Here is a 21,524-nt window from a genome sequence, read left to right on the forward strand (position 1 = left end):
TTTTTAACAGTGACACTCTTAATACTTTATATTCTTCTCATTTTAAAGATGAAGAAAAGTTCAAGGAACCAACAGAATATCAATAGTTATTTGACATCATAGAAGACTGAAAATTTCAAAAAAATAAACATCAAAGCCTTTATTATTTTTGATGAAATCTATTTCACTTCCTAAGAGTAAGCCAATACTAGGACACATGTGATTTTTAGCATTCAAATACTCCCTGATGTATTTCAGCATGCATTGCTTAACAACAAGGACATTCTCTTCCATAGACAAAAATACAATTATTACACTATGTAAATTTAACACTGACAATTCCATTATCTTATGTATAGTTCAGATGCAAATATCTCCAATTGTCTCAGCAGTGTCTTTTATAACATTTTGTTGTTGTCTTATTTGATTCAAGATCCAACCTAAATCATACATTACATTTCATTTGTCATGTTTCATTAGTATCCTTAATCTAGCATAATTTACCACGCTTTTTCTGCCTTTTGTGATACTGGCATTTTTGAAAGCATTTGAGTAGTCAGGGATTTTTTCCTCATAATTACATCCAAGTGAAACTTTTTTTGCAGAAATATTATCTATGTGATCTTGTGATTTCACTGATTGCTAAATTATATAGTTTTGATTAATTGGTATCTTACAGACTTTTCCACTGTAGTAATATGTAGTCTGTAAAGTGATACATTGACACAATAAATATCTTTTTCCCCAACCTACATTCATTGGTTTTCTTATCTGAGTCAATAATTACTATGCTGAATGCAACACAGTGGTTTTCTATTTTTATAGCTTGATGGATTTTGCCACCTTTTGGGTTGAGTTAATGCAGTACATGTGTTTTATTTATGATTGTTTAGTAGTCTTACCACTTACTAATAATATCCCACATTTCTTTTGGAAAACCACTACTTTCCTATTCTCCACGTGATTTAGAGTTCCCCTTCACTTTTAAGGATGGGCCAAAACAACAGTCTAATCTTACCTCTCTGGCCATAACGAATGTTGCAAGAATGACACCTGACCCCCAAAGCACTGATACAGCAACAATAGATTTTCTGAGACTCCTGCAAAAGTGAAGCAAGCTCTCTCTTTCATAGGAATTACCAGGGATAATCATTCTTTCTCAGAAACCTCATACTATCTATATTGTTTGATTGACCACTCATCAAGTACCATTGTAATGAGCTGAATTGTGCCCTGGCAAAATTCACGTGTTGAAGTCCAAACACCTAGTACTTCAGAGTTTGACTGTATTTGGAGAGGACCTTTAAAGAGGTAATTAAGGTCACTAGAATTGGCCCTAATCCAATATAACTGGTGCCTTAATAAAAGAGATTAGTCTCTTTCAACAAGTTGAGTAGAGAAGAAATATACCTCAAAGCAATAAAGACAGATATGACAAACCCACAGCTAAGATCACACTGAGTGGGGACAAATGGAAACCCTATCAAGTAAGATATGAAGCAAGATAAGGATGTGCAACCTCACCACTACTATTCAACACAGTTCTGGAAGTCTTAGCCAGAGCAATTAGGTGAGAGAAATAAAGGGCATCCAAATCATAAAGGAAGTAGTCAGATTATTCTTGTTTGCAGAGACATGATCTTGTATTTAGAACATCCTAGATTCCACTAAAAGACTCTTAAAACTGATTAACAAATCCAGTAAAGTTGCAGGATAGAGAATCAACATACGTAAATCAGCAGTATTTCTATATGCTAACAGTAGTTGATCTAAAAAAAAATCAAGAAAGCAATACCATTTACAATAACCAAAGAAAAAAAAAAAAAGTCAGAGTAAATTTGACCAAAGAAGTAAAAGATCTTAACAAGTAAAAGATCTTCACTGATGAAGGAAATTGCAAAGGACATGCAAAAAAATGGAAAGATATTCTATGCTCATAGGTTAGAAGAATCAATATTGTTAATGTGTCCATACTACCTAAAGCAATCTACAGATTCAATGCAATCCTTATCCAAATACCACTGACATTCTTCACAGAAATAGAACGAACAATCTTAAAACTCATATGGAATAAAACAGGACTTCAAATAACTAAAAAAATCTTGAGCAAAAAGAACACGCCTGGAGGTGTCACACTATCTGACTTCAAATTATACTATAAAGCTATAGTATACAGCATGCTACTGGCATGTAAACAGACGCAGACTAATGGAATAAAATAACACATAAATAAATCCATGTGCTTACAGCCAACTCCTTTTCGTCAAAGGTACCAAGTGCATGTGATAGAGTTTGGCTCTGTGTCCCCACCCAGATCTCATCTTGAATTGTAATCTCCATAACCTCTACACGTCAGAGGTAACTGAATCATGGGGATGGTTCCCTCATGATGGTCTCTTGATAATGAGTGAGTCTCATGACATCTGATGGTTTTATTAGCGTCTGGCATTTCCTCTGCTGGCAATCATTCTCTCTCCTGCCTCTCTGTGAATAGGTGCCTTCTGCCATTATTGTAAGTTTCCTGAGACCTCTTCAGCCATGTGGAATGGTGAGTCAATTAAACCTCTTTTCTTTATGAATTACCCAGTCTCAGGTATTTCTCCATAGCAGTGTGAGAATGGACTAATACAGCATACATTGGGGTAAGAACAGTGTCCTTAAAAAATGGTGCTTGGAAAACTGAATATCCATATGCAAAAGAATGAAACTAGAACTCTGTCTTTCACCATACACAGAACTCAACTCAAAATAGATTGAACAATTAAATATAAAACTTGAAACTATAAAAAACTAAAAGAAAACACTAAGAAAATGCTGGAGATGTTGGTCTGGACAGTGATTTTTGGGTAAGACATCAAAAGCGTAAGCAACAAAAGCAAAGATAAACAAATGGGTTTACACGAAGCTAAAAAGCTTCTGCGGAGCAAAGAAAACAACAAAGTGAAGAGACAATCACAGAACAGGAGAAAATATTTGCAAACTATTCATCTGACATGAGATGTATAACCAGAGCATATAAGGAACTCAACTTAACTGCAAAAACCAACCAACCAACCAACCAAAATCCCCCCAAAACTCACCAGAACAAATAATCTGATTCAAAAATGGGCAAAAGATCTGGATAGCCAGTTCCCAAAATAGACATACAAGTGGCTAATAGGCATATAAAAAAGTTCAACATTAATAATCATCAGGGAAATGCCAATCAAAATATGGGTTAAATTGACAGTCTCTTCAATTTTTAATAGGTTTAAAGTGTTTTGTTTATTTATTTATGTATGGTAAAAATCATACCCCTATCCTGGGTAACAGAAATCATCTGAAGCTGGCCAGCAACTCTTCATGAACATGAAGGGGCTAGACTGCTGGTGCTATGTTATCTGCATCTATGAGGATCTGCATTTTTAGAAAAAGAAAAATACGGTTTTAACAATTAATAGAATTTACTGGTTTATGTAACTCAGTATTTTGCAGGAAGGTTGACTTCAGTTAGCAGTAGACGAATAGCTGTTTCTCTGTACCTCTCTGCTTTGTATTCTACACCTTGGCCTCCACCCTCAGATTCCATAGGCCATTCCCATAGCTCAAGAATCTCATCATCACTTTGGGAAGCTGAGGTGGATGGATCATGAGGTCAGGAGATAGAGACAATCCTGGCCAACATGGTGAAACCCCGTCTCTACTAAATACAAAAAAAAGGGCATGGCGGCTCTCGCCTGTAGTCCCCTACTCCAGAGGCTGAGGCAGGGGAATTGCTTGAACCTGGGAGGCAGAGGTTGCAGTGAGCTGACATTGTGCCAATTGCACTCCAGCCTGGTGATAGAGCAAGACTTCGTCTAAAAAAAATAATCTAACCATCATATCCAGACTTTATGCCAAATGGTTGCATTTACTTGCTAGGGATGCCATAGCAAAGTGCACAGATTGGGTGACTTAAATGCAGATACTATTTCCTTACAGTTCTGGAGGCTAGAAGTTCAAGATCAAGGCATTAGCAAGGTTAATTTCATTCTGAAGCCTCTGTCCTTCGGTTCATAGATGTCCGTCTTCTCCCTGTGTCTTCATGTGGTCTTTCACTGTTTCATATCTATATTAATCTCTCTCTCTCTCTCTCTCTCTCTTTCTCTCTCCCCCTCTTTCCCTCTGCCTTTCTACAATTTAGGATTTTATTTCCCTTTAAGTAGCAAAATTGTTATTTTCTCAAAGAAAAAGAAATGGCAGCTATACACAGAGTGGTGTGTCCTGACATTTTTACTTAAGTTTGTAAGTTTTCTTTCCTTTTTTTATTGATATATAAAGGCTTTACATATTTGGGGGGGTACATGTGATATTTTGATACAATATGTAATAATCAAATCAAGGCAATTGGGATATCCATTACTTCAAACATGTATCTGTTTTGTGTTGGGAACTCTTCATTTTCTTCTAGCTATTTTGAAATATACAATAAATTATTGTTAACTATAGTCACTCTACTGTACTATTGAATACTAAAGCTTATTCTTTCTATTTAACTGTATTTTTGTATCCATTAGTCAACTTCTTTTCATCCCTCTCCCCTCCTTCCTATCCTTTCTAGCCTCTGGTAACCATCTTTCTGCTCTCTATCTCCATAATTTCAATTGTTTTGATTTTTAAATCTCACAAATAAGTGAGAACATGTGATGTTTGTCTTTCTGTGCCTGGCTTACTTTACCTAACATAATGAACTCCCAGTAAGTTCTATCTATATTGCTGCAAATGACAGGATTCCATTCTATTTTATGACCATTGTGTATATTTACCCCTTTTTAAAAATTCATTCATCCATTAACGAAGGCAGGCTCATTCCATATTCTGGCCATTATGAATAGTGCGGCAATTTAAATATGGGAGGGCAGCTATATCTTCAGTACACTACTTCCACTCTTTTGGAGGTATACCTAGCAGTGGCATTGTTGGGTCACATAGTAGTTCTAATTTTAGTGTCTTGGGGAACCTTCATACTGTTTTCCATAGTGACTGTACTAACTTAACATTCCCACCTATAGTGTACAAAAGTTCTGTTTTATCTGCATCCTCACCAGCATGTGTTCTTTTTTGTCTTTTTGATAATAGCCATGTAAATGGGTTGAACGATATCTTATTGTGGTTTTGATTGGCATTTCACTGATGATTAGTAATGTGTGCAAGCCCTTACCATTTGGGGGTCTCAGGTTGGATTCTAATTGACAAGACAGATCTTTACCCTTCAAAGATCTTTGTAAATTTATTTTTAATTATGCTAAAAGAATTGTTCTGTTGGCTGGGCGAGGTGGCTGACACCTATAATCCCAGCACTTTGGGAGGCTGAGGCGGGGGTGGATCACGAAGTCAAGAGATCAAGACCATCTAGGTCAATGTAGTGAAACCCCGTCCCTACTGAAAATACAAAAATTAGCTGGGCATAGTGGCACGTGCCTATAGTCCCAGCTACTCAGGAGGCTGAGGCAGGAGAATTGCCTGAACCCAGGAGGCGGAGGTTGCGGTGAGCCGAGATCGAGCCATTGCACTCTAGCCTGGGTAACAAGAGCGAAACTCTGTCTCAAAAAAAAAATAGAATTGCTCTGTTTCTTTCCTTTGACTTGAATTACATTACACTAGTTATTGAGCCATTCCCAGACTTATCCAATGTTGTGCCCTGGTGTATGAAACTCTACATGACCAGGCCCCTTCCTCCCCTTCTATTTTCCGCACAGCCCTTTTTCTTTGACACTTCTGTGCTCTGGCTATAAAGGACTTCTCTGGTCTGAACACTCAGCTATCTCAAGGTCTTCATAAACGTTGGTGCCTAGAATGATTTCCTAACACTTCATGCTCTTCACTTCTCCCCTAGCCTCCTCTTTATCTTTCAGGCATCACCGTTTTACTTTCTGAGTCAGGCTCCCTTAGAGACTAGGTTAAATTACTTCCTACATGGCTTCTAGAACAGTGTGCAACTCCTTTTCAGCAAAAAACTTTCTTTATTATAAATTTATAATTTCATACTTACCAAGAAGTTTCAAGAATAGTAAATAGAATCCTTTGCCCAGATTCACCCATTGTTAATATTTTGTCTTACTAGCCTTATTGTTGGCATTCTTTCCTCTCTCTCTCTCACTCTCTCTCTTCTATTTATTTTCTCTCTCTCTCTCTCTCACACACACACCCCACATACATAGGATATTATTTTTTGAACCATTTGAGTGTAGGTTGCATACACTATGCAAATAAGGATGACATATTTATTCCTAAATACATCTGTGTGTATTTTCTAAGAATAGAGATATTCTCTTTCATAACCACAGTAGAGTTATCACCTTTAGTAAGCTTCACATTGGTCCATTACTTTTATCTAATTACCACCTATCATGTTTTTTGTTAATTCACCCACTAATTTCTTTTTAAAGCATTTTTAATAGTACAGGATACAGTGTAGGCTCATTTGGTTCTTATTTCTTTAATTTTAAAACATTAGTCTCATACAATTTCCACAGCTTTTATTTTCTTTTTCGAGAAACTAACATTTAAAAAAACTTCCATTTTTTTCTTTTAAAGAGAACATTTTCAATTTGGTTTTGTGTGATTTTCTTTACGTTTAGATTTATATTCTGCATTTCACGCTGGAATAAAGCATACATGATACTGTGTTGTGTTAGAGACATCATTGCTGTTTTAATTAATTACTTCTTTGTTCTGCCCTTTTTGTTGGATAGAAATCACCAAGAGAGAAGTGACCAACCTTACTCTATTTACATTTTTAGCTCCAAAACTGACCACCCAGCCTGGCACACAATGGGTGCCAAATAAATATTTGATGACTGGCAGAGGAGATAATGTAAGTTTCACTTAACTTTTCAGAAGCCTGCCTGAAATTGAGGTGCAGTTTTGCACTGCTATTCAGTATTATCCTGTTGTTACTAAATTTGAATGTGTTGGGCTGGCGACCCCAGGCTCTTTGTCCTCTCGTTCTTGATTAAGAAGTAGGGCCAAACTAGGTTTACCTCCTTCTACACCTCCTCCCTTTCACTGTCTGAGGTGCCCAATCCTCAGTGATTAGTGAGTATGCCCTGTTCTGAGTGGCCTCAGTGTGAGAAAATACATATTTCTCTTCATTTTGCCAAAAAAACTGAAGGCATTTTTTTCTCAGACAGCAATGAATGCATATTAAATGAACTGTAATTGTCTGCTAAATGTATTTCATAAACAAGCAAACCAGAGCTAGATTTTTCTGAGCCTTTAAAATACTTGGGATACTAAAAATATCCTGTCAACCTTGAGCACAAAGCTGTCAAGCCAGAAACATTAAGCATTTCTGAAAAAGAATTCGGAGGAGGTTGGTGGAGACACATTGAAATTCATTGTGAATCTCATTTTTTAAGAATGAGGAGGCAGCTATAACATTGATGTGCATTTATCCTAAATGAAAAGAATGAATGAATTCTACTCACATTGTAGGACGCACAACTCACTGAGATTTTGCACATTATGAAAATTTCCCCTTTTGCTTTTCAGGAGTGTTATCTGTGGTTGGTTTGTCAAGCAGGTATAAGCCATTAAATGGTGAGGCTAGAGCTAAAAAATGTTAAAATAAGAATATATTGATATGTTTATATATGTTGAAGAAATGTTCCCAAATATGAAAGTGTCTCGAAATGTTTTCCAGAGTTTGACAATTTTTAAAAACACTCCCATTTGAAAAGTATCTGCAGTAATGAACTGCTAGTCAGAACTAAAACTGAGAAAGAAAAAGAAAATAAAGCCGTGCAGGAAAGATCCTCACTGAGGAGCATTTTCTGCTGGGGAGTCCATTGGCATTCAGTTGTCTCATTTAATTATCCCTCGTGTGATTCAACCATTATTTATGAGCTTCTTCTTGTTCTTAAAGAGCTCTGGGCTCTGCTTGCCAATGTTATGGCATATGACGAGGCACAGTTATGCGGCGGGGGGTGCGTGTGATAATGCATTGGTCCACACTCCTGGCATGTTTTCTATCTGAACTCATCAGCTGCCAAAAGGATGCAGAGCTCTCTCTTTAAAGATAAAACACTAACTGGGGTTTCAACATTGTGTGGGATTTGGCAGGCATCACATGCTCCTGCATTATTTAGGTAGAATACGGTCCCTAAAATGTGAGCAGTACATGTTCAATAAAAATCATTTGCATGGGATTTACACCAGTTTCTGTCTGATAGAATCTCTGCCACTTGCAATGAGGAAATGAATTCATAGAAATAGTCTGATCTTAATTAATGTAGTTGTTAGACATACAATCAATTGAAGCATTTCATGTTTTTACTTTCAATCCAAACTCCCCTCCCACCTCCATTGCCAGTTTGAATTAAATAGTCCATTGTGGATCTGCCTTGCTTTCAGCTGAGTTAGAATGTTGATATGAAATGTAAAAAGCAACGGAAACATCCTACTAATTTCTGGTTGGGAAAAAAAGGGGAGGCAATGATTAATAAAACACTCACAAATTAAGTTGCCAGCAACATTATAGCTATTTAAAACAAATTAGTACCATTGATTTGGAATATAATATGGAGATAAATGGTCATTAATAAAGTTAACAGTGATTTTTTTTGTTATTAGTTGCTGAACTTGGCTCCATGTCAAGTTAAGTAAAAACATCACTTAATAAAGATTTTTTGAAATAAAAATTATAGCTTTGGACACAACTGGTACTTAATATATTTTAATTAAAATCCCACTTCTAAATGAGAATTTTGTTTTTATATTTTCTGGAAAAAATAGATCCCTATCATGGAAAAATCTCTAATTGTGCAGGTCTTCTAGATGCTAGTAAACAAAGTGTTTAATAGAAATGACTAAGCAAATCACAGTGAAGCATTGATTTTGCTGGTTTAACTAGATTGATATGACAGAATAGATAAATTATAATTGAGGAAATTCATAAGTTCTTATTCATATTTTTAAAAGACTATAAATAATAGACCATACATTGTAGCATCATAGCAATGAGTCATAGCAGTTATTAGATTGGTCTGGACTAAATTAGTTTCCTAAGGCACAGGCTATATAGTCAGAAAGAGTTTGCATGTTTAACCTCTTCTAAGGAAATATTAAGAGCTTTAGTATCATTAATAAAATTTGCAAATTTACTCATCTCTTCAGAGGTTTATTCCCTTTCTACTGACCATCCACAACATTAAAGCAAGAATATAACAAAGCTTTTAGAACAAAAAAATCTATTTGCCATTGAAATACCTGAAATCTACAGCATGCAGGTCTTCTTTCAATTATTGGACAAACTATATGTGTTTCAAGTGTGTATCAGTGGCTTCAAGTTTGAATTATCTGCTGTCAGAGTTTCTATCAGTCAATTGGCTATTAAGATGAATAATTTAAAGAACCTGCAAACAACTCCATATTTTAAAGACTATTTAGGCTTATCTCTGTATTAATAATATAAACTGAAACTTAGACATTCCACCTGTGATACTTGCTGTTTTCCTCCTCTGCCTCTATGGAATTATTTCAAAAGGATAACTAGTTAGAATAAATATTATTACTATTTCTAGTAGTAATATTATCATTATCTGGTTGTAAATATTTCAATAATCAAGAAGCTGTCAGGACTTTTAAATTCATTTTTACATTCAAAATGGTTAAAATTCTACATGCTCTATATCTGTTTTATAAAATATAATAATCTTTACTGTTAGTATATGAAATATAGATTGTTCTTTTTTCCCCATGTCACAAGATTTATTTGTCTTTTTATTTCAGAACTTCCCTGATGAATTTTTTTTTTTATTGCATTTTAGGTTTTGGGGTACATGTGAAGAACATGCAAGATTGTTGCATAGGTACATACATGGCAGTGTGATTTGCTGCCTTCCTCCCCTTCACCTATATGTGACATTTCTCCCCATGCTATCTCTCCCCAACTCCCCACCCCCCGCTGTCCCTCCCCTATTTCCCCCCCAACAGACCCCAGCGTGTGATGCTCCACTCCCTGTGTCCATGTGTTCTCATTGTCTTTTTGATTTCCATAGACTTTTTGAAGATGTAGAGGCAATGCTATCAATATTTCTTCATGTACTATTTTGTGCTCTTATAAGACAATCTTTTCCTAACTTGACCTCAAATAGATATTCTATATGTTTCTCTAAAGCCTTAACTTTTGTTTTCAATATTCATAAAAATTTCATATTGAGAGGTAATGTAACTTTATTTTCCATTTGGAAAGTAACCTGTTACAATGAGTTTTATTAAAAACTCACTTGTCAGCCTTGGGCTTGTAATGTTCTCTGTTAAATGCCAAACTTCCACATAAGGATGCATGTCTGTTCACTCTGCTTCACTGCCCTCTCTATCTATTCCTGCAGTAATACTACCATGTTTAAAAACCATAGCCTTATAACACTTTGAATATCTGGAAGGATGAGACTTTCCTTCTTCTCCTTGCCATACCCTTTTCATTCAGGTACTTTTCTTCTTAATTTGCTTTCAACCTTATGTGTAAAGAGTACATTTGGAGTACATTTCTTAGACAAGCATAGTCTTGGTTTTGTTTTGCTTTGGTTTTCTGTGTTTTTATTGATGATTTATATTTCTAGGATTGCCAGATTTAGAAAATAAAAATACAGGATGCCCAGTGAAATTTGAATTTCAGATAAACAACATTTTTTAAATATAAGCATATATCAAATATTGTACGGAACATGCTTATACTAAAAATTCATTTATTTGTCTGGAATTCATATTTAATTAGATGTCATGCATTTTATTTGGAAATTCTATTTCACTTGTCTTGAAATGGAAATTAAGAAAATGGGTCATTTGATAGCAAAGATATGAAATCAACTTTAGTGCCCATCAAGGTGGATTGGATAAAGAAAATGTAGTTCTTTATACTCCATGGAATATTATGCAGCCATAAACAGAGTGAAATCATGTCCTTTGTAGCAACATGGATGTGACTGGAGGCCATTATCCTAAGTAAATTAATGCAGGACTAGAAAACCAAATTCCACATGTTCTCACTTATAAGTGGGAACTAAACAATGGGTATTCACGGACATTGAGATGACATCAGTAGACACTGGGGACTTACAGGAGAAGTGGAAAAGGTTGAAACTATTGGGTAGCATGCCCAGTACTTGGTTGATGGGATCAGTAGTATCTCAAACCTCAGCGTCAAACAATATGCCCAGGTAACAAACCTGCATATGTATCCCCGAATATAAAATAAAAGTTAAAATTATTAAAAAATAAGTAAATAAAAAGAAAAGAAAGAAGAAAGAAAAGAAAATGTGATCTGTATGGTATTTATTCTTTGAACTTCGTTAAGACTTTCTTCATGCTTTTTCATGTGTTTTATAGTTGTTCATATTTTTTTTCTTCTTTTAATAGAGTGTGGGTCTCACAACGTTGTCCATGTTGGTCTTGAATTCGGCCCCAAGCAATTCTCCCTCCTCAGCCTCCCAAAATACTGGGATTACAGGCATGAGCCACCACACCAGGCTTGTTCATATGTGTTTAAAAGAACAATATATTTTTTGCTTGTAGGCTGCAATGTGGATATACACTTATTAAATGACATCTATTAACTGTGTTGTTCCAATCTTCTATAATCTTACAACTTTTTTCTTTGCTTTATCTTTCTGTTTCTGGTAGAGGTATATTATTGCAACTCTGTCTATTTCTTTTGAACATTATGAAACTGTATTTCAAACCAATTTGTTAGGTACACACAAATTTGTGATAGTCGTAAAATTTTTGATAGACTGTTGTCTTTAGGTATTGCAACTTCTTATCCTTATTGTTTTTTTTTCTTAATTTGTTTCATCTAAAATTCTTATTGATACATGTCATCTTTTGGTTGATACAGTATTTTTGTTTTATAACTTATCCTGTCCCATTTAAAAGATTCAGTATTGTCCTATTTCAAATATTCAGTATTATCCAGTATTATTCCATTATAAAAAATTTTTAACAGGATTTAGAAAAATGAATCTGATAATTTTTATCATTTTTAATTAGTAGGTTTAGTCCATTTAAGTACATTGATATTACTGGTGCACATTTGCAGTTATTTCTATTATTAATTAAGCTTTAATTTTTTTCCCTTTTTACAGGTAAGTTGAATTAATTAACCTTTTTCTTTTTCATTTTTCTGCTACTTTGGAAATCATTATGTTTTTTAGTGTTCACTTAAACTTTTAAATATATACAGCCATAACATTTTCTAACAAGATCCAGACTTAATCAATATCTTCTTCTTTCATTTGGATAGCATAAGAAATGTTTCATGTTTTACCTACCAATGAACAATATTCCACCTCTCATTGTTTAGACTTTTTTCCAGATCTTTCATAAGAACACATTTTCATATGATATTTACTCCTTATAGTGAATATTTGATTAAATTTACCAACACATTTTTATGAGTTTCTGTCATTTGACTCCTTTGTGTTCATTGTATATTTTGCTGATGAACATCCTTTATTGGATTCTTTGAGAAAGTGTTTATGGATGACAAGATCTTAATATTTCTATTTCTGCAAAGATGAACAAATGTCTTAATTTTTATTGGTTAAAAGTCCAAATTCATTTCCATCTTACCTATTATCATCTACAATATTCACATCAAATGTCGAGGGAGAATTGACCTAATAATTTTCATGAAATTTTCACTAGGCTTCCAGGTTACAGTATACTTAAGATATAAAACTGAAGTGAATGAACAGACCTTCATATTATTTTTATTATTTTCAGAGAGAAGAAAATAGAAGGTATGTTGTAAAGGCAAAAATTTAAAAATGGAAACTATAATTTTATATTATTATTATTTTGTTTCATTACGTTTGGTTCTAGTTATGATTAACTTCTAAAAATGATCACTTTTTTCTTCTTTGAAATTCTCTATTAACCATCTGTACAAATATTTCCATGAAGATGGTAAAAAGAAATGAAATGCAGTTGTTAAATAGAAAAGTATATATGCAGTTTCATTAAGTACAGGTACGAATGATTCCGGAGCAATCTTTTCTTACTCTTTTATAAATCAAAGCTCTTTGAACATGCATTTTTGCAAGCTTGCTTTCAACATTAGATTTTTCTCTTTGTATTTTCTAAGGAAAATTTTTAGAAAATAGAATATTATTTCCTCTTGGAAAGGTATATCATTATTTGGTGACATATTGTTTAAATTTCCAAAAGTTGTTCTTAAAAGGTCTCATTTTTCTAGATTCACATGTTTTTGTGAAGAAAAAGGAAGCTTAAGAAAACATACCAAAGCGTCCGTCTTATTAGACAACACCAACTGGCAGCTAATATATATTTATACATTTATATATTTATATACATTTAAGTTGATATATATGAGTGTATACATATCGAACCTTTCCAAAATGCATTATTATTTGCAAGGTTTTCTAAAATTACATAAAGAGGGGAACTGGATTTTCCCTTACACTGAGGATTGATTGCCTTTTGTGGTGATAGTTGAAAACTGCCTATATGATAAAACTCAACTGTAATAAAAAAAAAAGATTGCTCTTTGTATATTCCTTTGAAAGGGTTCTGCTTAAAATTATGTTTTATAAAGATGATGTGCTTTTTATGAAAAAGTCATAAGTTTACCACCTTTACATTATATTAAACATTGCATCATGCCTTGTGAAATGTATCATTAAAATTGCATCTTGAGTCCATGTTGTCACAGCAATTGATTTTTTGGGGGGAGTGTATTGACACTGAAATACTTGATGCCATCAGAAAAATCTGGAAGGAAACTGAACTGATAGGTTATTCCACATACTGTATGGATTTTTCTCAAGTTACCTGGGCAAGTCTCACAGAAATAAAACAAATAAAACATCCCAAATACCCGCAATAGTCAATGTGTACACACCTCAGACATATCTCAGATGTATATAAGAATATCACCACTATAATTTAATACTCAGGTAGATTTTTGTACTAAAGAGAGACATTCCAAAAACATTCTGAATTTAATCATAAAATTAAGACACCTAAGTCTTGGAAGAACTAAAGTAGAATTGGAAACCAAATATTCTTCCTTCAATATAAAGCACGAGATTGTTTCATCAGGTATACATTCCACTAAAATGGGTAAACAATCGACAGTGGCAAACTCGAAGCTTAGACCTGGTTGACTTGGCATCGTCGTTTAACATACCAGAAGACATGACAGCTGCCCAGAAGGAGTCGTGGTAAGGAGTGCTCCTTCTTCCCTCTCCATTGCTTTGGTCTCAACACTCCTAAAGGGAAGAGCTGTCCATTCCTGTGACTCTCCAACCCTACATGTTCAGTTCCTTAAAAATTTATTGGGCATCTGTTTTAGTCCTTTTGTGTTGCTCTAAAGGTATATCTGAGGCTAAGCAATTTATAAAGAAAAGAGGTTTGCTTGGCTTGCAGTATCTGAAGGGTTATACAAGAAGCATGGTGCCACCATTCATTTCTGGTAAGGGCTTCAGGAGGCTTCCACTTCTTGCAGAAAGGGAAGGGGAGCCAGCAACACATGGCAAGAGAGTGGGAAAAGGGGAGGGGCTGGAAAGGGGTGCCGTATTCTTTAAAGCAACCAGTTCTCTTGTGAACAAAATAGCGTGAGAACATACTCATTACTGAAAGGATGGCATCAAGCCATTTTTGAGGGGTCCATCCCCATGATCCAAATACCTTCCACCAGGCGCTACTTCCAACATTGGGGATCAAATTTCAGCATGAGATTTGGAGGGGACAAATATCTAAACTATATTAACATCTATATGTTCCATGCATAGCACTTGGTGCTAGAATACTGAGTATGTTAAGATGAGTAATAGGAGAGTAGGCCTTTTTAAATCTAAGTTGTTCACTTCTCTATCCCCAGTCCTTAGCACATTGTGTGGCATGCATTCAAAGAGGATCAATAAGCATGTGTTGAATAAATGAAGGAAAGTTTCTAAAGTAGACTAAATATGATCATATAGTCTTTGGTTTTTCTCTTTGAAAGATAAGTCTGATTTCTTTTCCTTCTATTTGGGCTGGCCTTAGTGAATTGTTTGAACAATATAACATGAATAAACTGGTGCTCTGAGGCTTCTGAAGCTGGGTCTTTAGAAGTCATGCAATTTCTCTCTGTGCCTGTTTGAATAATCACTCTGGGAGCCCTGGAAGACCATTGAAGAAATTCTACTACCCTGAGACCACCGTGCAGATTGGCCATTCGTAGGCATTCCAGTGGATGATACCAGCTGAGCCAAATCTTCCAGCCATCCCCTCCCAGACACTAAACAAATGAATGAGGCTGGCTTGGATTCTTCTGGCCAACCCATCCACCAGCTGATACCTACAAGATCTAAGCTGACAGTACATGGAGCAAGAAAATTGCCCAGATGAGTGCTGTCCAAATTACTGACACACAAAATTGTGGGACAATATAATTTTGTTATTTTAAGTAGCTAAATATTGGAGTTGTTTATTACACAGCAATAAATAACTTAAACAGCCCCCAAAGGATTACTGTTTAGGGTGAATGTGAGGAAAGGTAAAAAGAATCTCAGAGAGACAGGTGAATATACAGATATTTATAATCCAAAGTATTATTTTCTAAATCAGAGTTCTGCATAGGAGGTATGTGAAAGCCTGAAAGAGACAGTGAACTCAGCTTAGGAGTTAGAATGTTTATTGCTTGAAAGAAATGAGGTCCAAGCTCATGTATCTCTTTTGAGGGAGAAATGAATGAAAATGTGACATGCCACATGACAGTTTCTTTTTTCTGATTTAGATCATGTTTTTGTTAATGAATGCAATAAATGATGATTACTTTTTTTCACTAACAATAATGATCAGACCCTCAGAGCTATTCTGGGGGATATTGGAGACTAGTTGTGCAACGTAAGGTCACAAGTCCTGAGACTCAGTGGTTGATTATCCAGAATTGACCAGGTTGCTGAGAAAGCGGCAAAGTGTGGGTTATCTTCAGTATTTGGTATCACGGAAATCTAGGGAGAAGAATGGTATTTTTCACAGTAGCTGAGGAACAGTATTTTTGGGCAATGTCTGGTACATTGCTTAGCCCTTTTGCAAGCTTGTTTACATCAAAAGTTTATGGATCACCTTCAGACAAGATATTCAGAGTTTGTCAATATAGGGAGGTACCATTTGTGTCTGAGGAAGAATTGAAGCTTTCTGAATCAGTGGTGCTGAAATACTACAGATATATCACAAATTAATTTGGAGGTGGTATGCTTGTTTCTTCTACTGTAAGCAGAGTGACCAAGCATTGTAAAGCATGATTTATGAAGTATCTCTCATTTCTAAATTTACAGGAGTCTACATCTCCCACAATTCTTTCTTGTGCTGCTGTGAGTACTGTGAGTTCTTATGCCACAATTTTATGCCATTTAACAACTTTGGAGATCCTCGCACTCAACTTCCAATGGAGAATTAATGCTGCTGCCTTTGGGAAGCAGTGACACATCCATGAACTGGAGATCTTTATGGACTCCTTTAGGCTTCACTGTAGATTCTCTCTCACCTCCCAAAACCGGCACATTTGGATTTCTAGTGACAATATATGAAATATGTCTTACATCTCTTCCCAGAGCTGCAACAGAACATACCAGCACTATCAGATGTAGAGGAGTATTTGGGAACTAGCCATTCAGTGTTTCTCAAAGTTCAGAAACAGTGACTGGGTTTCCCCCTTCTGTATCATTTGGTTTTTATTTTTAGCTCAGGTTGAACTGAAGGTAAGTGGGGAGAATTTTTCAAGTAGATCAGCAAAGTGAATATTGTTATAGGATGACACTGGAATGGATATTTAATCATCAATGAAAGACTATTCTTAAGTCTGAAGTGACTGGAGGCCTTTTCAGTCTAGAAAGAGTTGTAAGTTGTGCTCGAGATGGGAAGTGGGGAAAAATAAAGTTTTCTTCTTCTGGAGAGTAGAAAAATATGATTGGTCTTGCACAGATCATGGCTGTTGAGCACAGGAGTTAGCAAGGACTCCACCTTAGATATTATTTTGAGATACATTCCATCAATACCTAGTTTATTGAGGGTTTTTAGCATAAAGCGCAGTTGAATTTTGTCAAAGGCCTTCTCTGCATCAATTGAGATAATCATGTGTTTTTTGTCTTTGGTTCTGTTTATGTGGTGAATTATGTTTATAGACTTGTGTATGTTGAACCAGCCTTGCATCCGCGGGATGAAGTCTACTTGATCACGGTGGATAAGCTTTTTGGTGTGCTGTTGCAATCGGTTTGCCAGTATTTTATTGAAGATTTTTGCATCTATGTTCATCATGGATATTGGTCTGAAGTTTTCTTTTCTTGCTGAGTCTCTGCCAGGTTTTGGTATCAGGATCATGTTGGTCTCATAAAATGATTTGGGAAGGATTCCCTCTTTTTGGATTGTTTGGAATAGTTTCATAAGAAATGGTATCCGCTCCTCTTTGTATGTCTGGTAGAATTCGGCTGTGAACCCATCTGGACCTGGGCTTTTTTTGGGTGGTAGGCTCTTAATTGCTGCCTCAACTTCAGACCTTGTTATTGGTCTATTCAGGGTTTCGACTTCTTCCTGGTTTAGGCTTGGGAGGATGCAAGTGTCCAGGAATTTATCCATTTCTTCCATGTTTACTAGTTTATGTGCATAGAGTTGTTTGTAATAATGTCTGATGATGGTTTGTATTTCTGTGGAATCTGTGGTGATATCTGCTTTATCATTTTTTATTGCATCTATTTGATTATTCTCTTTTCTTTTTTTATTAATATGGCTAGTGGTCTATTTTGTTGATCTTTTCAAAAAACCAGCTCCTGGATTTATTAATTTTTTGAAGATTTTTTGTGTCTCTATGTCCTTCAGTTCTGCCCTGTTAGTTATTTCTTGTCTTCTGCTAGGTTTTGAGTTTTTTTAATCTTGCTCCTCTAGCTCTTTCAATTTTGACGATAGGGTGATTTTAGATCTCTCCTTGCTTCTCATGTGGGTATTTATTGCTATATATTTTCCTCTAGAGACTGCTTTAAATGTGTCCCAGAGATTCTGGTATGTTGTGTCTTCGTTCTCGTTGGTTTCGAAGAACATATTTATTTCTGCCTTCATTTCATTGTTTATCCAGTCAACATTCAAGAGCCAGTTGTTCAGTTTCCAAGAAGCTGTGCAGTTCTGAGTTAGTTTCTGAATTCTGAGTTCTAACTTGATTGCACTGTGGTCTGAGAGACTGTTTGTTATGATTTCCGTTCTTTTGCATTTGCTGAGGAGTGATTTACTTCCAATTATGTGGTCAGTTTTAGATTAGGTGTGATGTGGTGCTAAGAAGAATGCATATTCTGTGGATTTGGGGTGGAGAGTTCCGTGAATGTCTATTAGGTTTGCTTGGTCCAGGTCTGAGTTCAAGTCCTGGATATCCTTGTTAATTTTCTGTCTCATTGATCTGTCTAATATTGACAAGGGGGTGTTAAAGTCTCCTACTATTATTTTGTAGGAGTCTAAGTCTCTTTGGAAGTCATTAAGAACTTGCTTTATGTATCTGGGTGCTCCTGTATTGGGTACATATATATTTAGGATCATTAGCTCTTCTTGTTGCATTGATCCTTTTACCATTATGTAAAGTCCTTCTTTGTCTCTTTTGATCTTTGTTGGTTTAAAGTCCATTTTATCAGAGACGAGAATCGCAACTCCTGCTTTCTTTTGTTCTCCATTTGCTTGGTAAATCTTCCTCCATCCCTTTATTTTGAGCCTTTGTGTATCCTTGCATGTGAGATGGGTTTCCTGGATAGAGCACACTGATGGGTTTTGGCTTTTTATCCAATTTGCCAGTCTGTGTCTTTTGATTGGGGCATTAAGCTCATTTACATTTAGGGTTAATATTGTTAAGTGTGAATTTGATCCTGCCATTTTAATGCTAGCTGGCTGTTTTTCCCATTAGTTGATGCAGTTTCTTCATTGTGTTGCTGCTCTTTACCATTTGGTATGTTTTTGGAGTGGCTAGTACTGGTTGTTCCTTTCTATATTTAGTGCTTCTTTCAGGAGCTCTTGTAAAGCAGGCCTGGTGGTGATGAAATCTCTGAGTACTTGCTTTTTCGCAAAGAATTTTATTTTTCCTCCACTTATGAAGCTTAGTTCGGCTGGATATGAAATTCTGGGTTGAAAGTTCTTTACTTTAAGGATGCTGAATATTGGCCCCCACTCTCTTCTGGCTTGTAGGGTTTCTGCTGTGAGTCTGATGGGCTTCCCTTTGTGGGTAACCCGACCTTTCTCTCTGGCTGCCCTTAGCATTTTCTCCTTCATTTCACCCCTGGTGAATCTGATGATTATGTGCCTTGGGGTTGCTTTTATTGAGGAATATCTTTGTGGTGTTCTCTGTATTTCCCGGACTCGAATATTGGCCTGCCTTGCTAGGTTGGGGAAGTTTTCCTGGATAATGTCCTGAAGAGTGTTTTCCAGTTTGGATTCATTCTCTTCGTCACATTCAGGTACACCTATCAAACATAGATTAGGTCTTTTCACATAGTCCCATATTTCTTGGAGACTTTGTTCATTCCTTTTTACCCTTTTTTCCTCTAATCTTGCCTTCTCGTTTCATTTCATTGAGTTGATCTTCATCCTCTGATATCGTTTCTTCTGCTTCGTCAATTCGGCTGTTGAAACTTCTGTATGCTTCCTGAAGTTCTCGTGTTGTGTTTTTCAGCTCCATCAATTCACTTATATTCCTCTCTAAGTTGTTTATTCTCATTAGCATTTCGTCAAATCTTTTTTCAATGTTCTTAGTTTCTTTGCATTGGGTTAGAATATGTTCTTTTAGCTCACAGAAGTTTCTTATTACCCACCTTCTGAAGCCTGATTCTGTCAATTCATTACACTCGTTCTCCATCCAGCCTTGTTCCCTTGCTGGTGAGGAGTTGTGATCCCTTGTAGGAGGAGAGGCATTCTGGTTTTGGGTGTTTTCATCATTTTTGTGCTGGTTTCTTCCCACCTTTGTGGATTTATCCACTTGTCGTCTTTGTGGTTGTTGACTTTCAGATTGGGTCTCTGAGTGGTTGTCCAGTTTGTTGATGATGAAGTTATTTCTTTCTGTTTCTTAGTTTTCCTTCTAACAGTCTTGTCCCTCTGCTGTAGGACTGCTGGGGTCTACTCCAGGCCCTGCTTGCCTGGGGATCACCTGCAGTGGCTGCAGAACAGTATGGGTTGCTGCCAGTTTCTTTTTCTGCTATCTTTGTCCCAGAAGGATACCCACCAGATGTCAGTCTTAGCTTTCCTTTATGAAGTGACTCTTTGGATATATGGGGGTCAGGGAGCTGCTTGAGGAGACAGTCTGTCCTTTATAGGAGCTCAAGTGCTGAGCTGTGAGCTCCGTTGTTCATTCTGAGCTGCTGGGCAGGTATGTTTAAGTCTGTTGCAGCAGAACTAATAAACCAACCCCCCCTTTTTTTTCCCAGGTGCCCTATCCTGGGGAGTTAGGTCTTTATTTATGAGTTTCTGTTGTGCTGCTGGCTTTTTTCAGGGCTTCCTTGCCCAGCAAGAAGGCAGCCTAGTCACTGTCTGCCTGTAGAGGCTTTGCTGAGCTGCTGTGGGCTCTGCCCAGCTGCCTTGTGAACTTCCCTTCAGTCCTGTTTATATGGGTGTAGTTAGAACTGCCTCGGTAATGGCAGCCCACCTCTATAATGGCAGACTCTCTCTGTAATGGCAGGCTGCCTTGGCAATTGCAAACTACCTCCGTAGTGGTGGACTGCCTTGGTAATGGCGGATGCCCCTCCCCCACAGAGCTGGACCATCCCAGGTTCAGCTGTGCTTGCTGTGAAACTCTCAATCCAGAGAGTTTCCCATTACTGTTTTTTTGTGGAGGTGGGACCAGCTGAGTCTGATCACCTGGCTCCCTGCCTCAGAGCCTTTTTATTTTTTTTGTTGAACGGTCGACTGTCTGCCAGGTGTTCCAGTCTCATGTTGACAAGGCGCTGAGATCTGCATGATTTCCCGTGTGGCGACCCACTGTGCCTGCACCAGCTGAAAGAGCCACCCTGAGATTTGTGGCGCTTTTTTGCCCGGGAATCTCCTGGCCTGGATCCCTGTTTCAGTCCCCTTTTCAATCCGATAAACGGGCCACTCTGCCTTCCCGGAGCTCCAACGGCCAGGTAAAATATGCTGCACCTGGACTCATGTATTTTGTATGGAGAACTGCTGCACTGGGGCACCAGCCAAAACAGTGATGTTGGTCAAAACAATAGCGCTGGTGAAAACAGCTGCGTGGGCCAAAACAGCTGCACTGGTGACCCATGGGGCTCCTCTGCCTGGGAATCTCCTTGGTCTGTGGGCAATAAAAATCCATCTGGAAATGCGGCGTCCACTCACCCTCTGTGCTTTCACTGGGAGCTACAACACTGAGCTGCTCCTCATCAGCCATCTTGGATCCCTCCCTTCAATTTGGATACTATTTCAAGGTATTTGCAAATAACACAATATATTTAAGAAAATAATAAAATTAATGCAGCATTTTAAGTTCAAAGCTTGCCCAATATCATACATCTGGCAAGTGGGAAAAAGTGAGATTTAACCCCAATTTACCTAATTCC

Source organism: Aotus nancymaae, unplaced genomic scaffold (genome assembly GCF_030222135.1).
Source record: "Aotus nancymaae isolate 86718 unplaced genomic scaffold, 86718_ANA_hifiasm-v0.15.2.pri h1tg000041l, whole genome shotgun sequence".
NCBI classification, from domain to species: domain Eukaryota; kingdom Metazoa; phylum Chordata; class Mammalia; order Primates; family Aotidae; genus Aotus; species Aotus nancymaae.